This window comes from Pinus tabuliformis, chromosome 6 (assembly GCF_031772625.1).
Source record: "Pinus tabuliformis cultivar Carrire ecotype Pingquan chromosome 6, CPIR1, whole genome shotgun sequence".
Lineage (NCBI taxonomy): Eukaryota > Viridiplantae > Streptophyta > Pinopsida > Pinales > Pinaceae > Pinus > Pinus tabuliformis.
This window is the reverse complement of record NC_142292.1, coordinates 1,698,426,941-1,698,431,561: the sequence shown is the minus strand read 5'-3', so window position 1 is coordinate 1,698,431,561 and position 4,621 is coordinate 1,698,426,941. Positions and strand designations below refer to the sequence as shown.

At 39.0% G+C, this 4,621-nt stretch overlaps 1 pseudogene across 1 annotated transcript; it reads right to left on the bottom strand.

The window, feature by feature from the left end:
* Positions 1-322: 322 nt before the first annotated feature.
* LOC149265518 (uncharacterized) lies at positions 323-1,931 on the bottom strand (annotated as a pseudogene). The gene is made up of 3 exons (XR_016251676.1): positions 1,585-1,931; positions 1,405-1,488; positions 323-1,301 (listed from the first exon to the last, which is right to left on the bottom strand). The product of XR_016251676.1 is annotated as an uncharacterized LOC149265518 (transcript).
* Between the last annotated feature and the right edge of the window lie 2,690 nt (positions 1,932-4,621).

Below are 4,621 nucleotides of genomic sequence, written 5' to 3'. Positions count from 1 at the left end.
AATGGCTATGTTCTTTAACACATCACACAATATTTAATTGTAAACTTCAGGTTAATTCTAAACTTCACTCTGTAAATATCTCATGACGAGAAAAAAATATCAGCACAATAGAGCTGGAACTAGAAAATCTCAAAAAAATAAAAATGCAAAATAATACAACTAAAGTAAAATATGTTCAACGCGAATTTTACTAAAAGCCATTGTCATTTATTGATGGTTGCAATCTGCAGGACTACTGCAGTGAATACTTGAAACTTTTTCCCACTGCTGCAACAATGAGTGAATACTTTGGAGGGAAGGCCTGTAATCTTTGAAACCACAGTAAGAATGTGAATGTACCTAATAAATATAAGTTAAATTTTAACCCAAAATAAAAATTCCCAAACATTGTAAATGCTCACTAGCATGGTGCAATTAAACCTTCCCAAATGCTAGGGAGCATGATGCAATTAAACCTTCCCAAATCACAGTGAGAATGTGAGTACACAATAAGCATCAAGTTATGTTTCAGCCTTGAGCTTCATCGAGTTACGTTTGAGCCCTGAACTTCATCAGGTTACGTTGAGCTCTGAGCTTCGTCAGCTTACCTCAAAAAAAATCAGGAACTGTTGGGTTCCTTTCTTGAAACTTTTTTCTATGGCTGCAATACAGAGTCAAGAACAGTTGGGTACCTTTCTTGAAACTTTCTTCCGTGGCTGCAATACAGAGTCAAGAACAGTTGGGTACCTTTCTTGAAACTTTCTTCCGTGGCTGCAATACAGAGTCAAGAACAGTTGGGTACCTTTCTTGAAACTTTCTTCCATGGCTGCAATACAGAGTCTGAATACTTGGAGGGGAAGGCTTGTAATCTTCCTCGCTTCGAACGAATCCCAGGTGTGGTTCCTTGCCCTATCTTACACACATTTGAAATGCTGTTGAAACTATGTTGGAAATCTCCCGGTTCACTAACCTTATTTAAGGGCAATGCTTTTACAGACTCCAAACTTTGACCCTCATCCAAGCATTCATGGTGTTGCAAACTAGGTTTGCCCAAAGCATTTTTCTTTAGCCCTAGGGTGTTTTGGGTAAAACCTGGACTGAAACCTTTTCCTGAATTTCGATGCCGACAGTTATATGATGTTGCTGACCTTCTAATAGCTCAATGGCATCTACCAGCAAATAGAGAGATCCACCCATACTGTTCGCCTGGTTTGCAATATTTTGATTGTATAAACCGAGGCTTCTTATGCTTGAATTCCTCTGACCTCTATCTTCACTATGAGATATGTGATAATTTCTATTATAAATCCGAGAATTCATACCTGATTGCAGAAATTTCCGGTATTCAGAAATCAAATTATTCTTATAAACAGCACGTTATACATTGAAAGTCTGAGACTGAAACTCAGAGAAATTTTCGTTTACCTTAAGGTACTTGGGCGACGCCTTGACCTGGGTAGAATGCTGAATGCCAGGAATGCGATATAGAGATGGTCTCCCAAATAAGCCCTAAAATAATTTGGGAATTTAGCAGAAATATCATCCACTTCACTAATCAACGTGGTCTGGTTGAAAACTGATGTGGGATGTGGGAATGAAACATACCTCTCGCAACTGATGGCTATGGCGTCCCTAGTTTGCTATATCATTTTATCGAATCCGTAATTTTCTGCGACTGATGAATTGGGCTGCATTAACCGTATTCACATCCAGGAGCTTGGCTTCTCCTCTGCCGATGAATTTGTGTATTGTGAAGCAATCGGAATTGGGCTGATCTTGAAAGTCTTGGGAGTACTTGCAGAAGGAGAACAAGAATGACAAGAAAGAAATGGAGGAATGGATGTTCGAAGAATGAGGCGGTGTTAATTATATTTATCGACTTTTATAGATAACGAAGGTGCACAGATCGTTCCTTGTTATATACATGAAGAGAGGATACAAGAGGGCTATGATCTGGCCTCGCTGTGGAGCAATAGGACATCACGACATGCAGCTTAGGTATTCCTCTCAACCTATTTTTACCCTGAGATTTTATGGATTTTAAGTTAGTACGGGCAAGGCAAGAAATTTTTATTTTTATTGTTTTTTAAAGTAAAGTAATATATATATATATATGATTAGAAATTTATAATTAAAGTTTTAAATTATTAAAATAAAAATATTTTACTTAAAAGGATAATGTTGATTGTGAACAAATAGTTTAATTATGATTTATATTAAGTATGAATTTCTTTAGCAGGTTAGAAGTTTATAATTTAAAATTTTAATTTTATTAAAATAAATATAAATAAAATGATAATATTGATTATGAATATTTAGTTGAATTATAAATTATAGAATCAAATCATTTGCAACAATCAATGGATGAATAATTTTCCACATGGGGTGCTTTGCACACGAGAGGGTTGGAGGCAGGTTGTCGCTGCCCCATCTAGCCACATGACTAGGGGACATGGCAACATATCCCATAATTGTTTAAACATGAAGCACAAACACAACACAAGAGACACCCTTATTTTGTTGTTTGACATTCATCAAACGGATCACCGCCCTTTCACTTCAAACCCACAACAAATCCATTCATTCTAACAAATGATCTTCACACCTACTTACCTGGCCTATTTGCCTTGTGCAACTGGTCAGATGTTATAGCCATTAATGAGTTTAAATGACAAGGTTCTGCTTACCACCCACATCACATTCAACGACAAAATCAGATAGGAGGATCTCCAACAATATTGGGCATTTAAGTGGTTAAATTAGGGGAACTGGAAACTCAGAACCATTTCTTGCAAAGAGCTAAGTCCTTGATCGCTAGCTCAACCCATGCCTAATCTTATGCACCATGCACAAAGCAGTTTGTTCCTCTTTTGGCTACACAAATCTCATACTTTCTCAACTCTCCTTAAGAGCCTCTCAAAAAGGAATGTCAACTTGTTAACAAGCTTTGTTCCATTGTTTCGACATTTTCCTTTCTCAACTCCAAAAAACAATTCTCCTCAGCCACTAGAAGTCGCTCTTGGACAAAGATATATCTTTCTTTTCGAACTTGACTTGGAAGCTCCGATGCAATGGGAAGCCATCTCGATAGCAAGCTGGCCATACCTTGTTGCAGGTCGATCATCCTCCCCCCCGTTATTTCTTACTCTTATGCCTTTAGTTGGCTCTCTTTCGAATTCCACCTCTATTAAGGTTTTGGGTGTCGTTTCTTGCTCATCAGTTTTTGTTCCCTTACAAAATTTATGGCATCTCATTCTCTATTGACCTTCTAACCTTTAGGGCACATCCTCTATCTAAACCCATCATTTCTTGGAAATTTTGCTTCTTATTTTGTCCTCTCTTGATTTCGACCCTTGCCTTGGACACTATTCTAAGTGCACTTTCTTGCAAACACCTCACCCTCGACCCACCACTGTCTCGTCTCTGATACCCCCTCCTCGCTTTCAGTACTAGCCTTTCCCATCGTGCAACCAACATGCCTCATAAGGGAGCTCGTGTCCATTGGGGGCAACGTACTATCAGGAGTCTCGCAATCAGGGCAACACACAAGCTCAGCTCAAAGCTAAAGGCTTAGCAACACGTTTTCAAAATCTCACCCCGCTTCCTATTTAGGAATAACTCTCATGTAACACCCCCTCCTAGGTTTTCCCAAAGTAACCATGCCAATCGAGGTAAACATGAGACGATAGACTACTATGATGGAATTCAACCTCCTATGTGTCCTTAAGGAAGTGGAATTGATGGAACATCACACACAATCATCCAACAACATCAATAGACTCATCAAGAGACAAGTCAACCACTCAAACAACATGTCCCTGAGTTCCACTGTTGTTTAAGCAACTTAGGATAGAGTAAGACTCCCCATACACTACCAAGGTGAGTTATAACGCTCCCCAGCCACTACCCAGGTGATCCAAAATGGATCCAAATACCCTATAAGTCTTCAAAAATCGCTTAAAAGATCAAAACAATCGCTTGAGAAAACCTTCATAAAACAGCGGAAAACACTATCGGGACCCAAAAACACCAAGAAAATAATGGAAAACAAGCTTATCGGCGGTCAAAGGAGTGATGCACAGGAGCCATCAGATATGGCTGATCAACGGTCCAAATCATATCGGCAAATTGCAATCGGCAAAAGCTATCGGAGGCTATCAGAGGCGGCGATATGGGAAGCGCGACCAAACGAGAGCCATTGATCTATGCATGTAGATCAATGGCCCAGATTCCATAGTGCTATCACATCGCTGATATATATATATATGGACTTAACCACGTCCCGGGAAGACCAGCGACATGCGATTGTGATATCGCAATATCGCATCGAAGCTATGCAAAGGAGCGAGGCTGATTATGACTAACACTGCGATAGATCAGACTCGATAAAAATATAAATGCTATTTCATAAGATTTGAGATCTGTCAAATGGCATTTTGAATGTTTTTCATGTATTTGGTTTATTAAATGAAATACAAGGGAAACGCCGATGCGATGAAAACTGAACCCGAAAGGGTTTGGGAATGAAAATGAATAATATTTCAAATCTGCCCAAAGCCATTTTTATGGGATTTTTTAGTGTTTTAACATATTTTCCAAATTCAAAGGGAAGCCACGGAAAGGGGCATTGCGACATGTGATA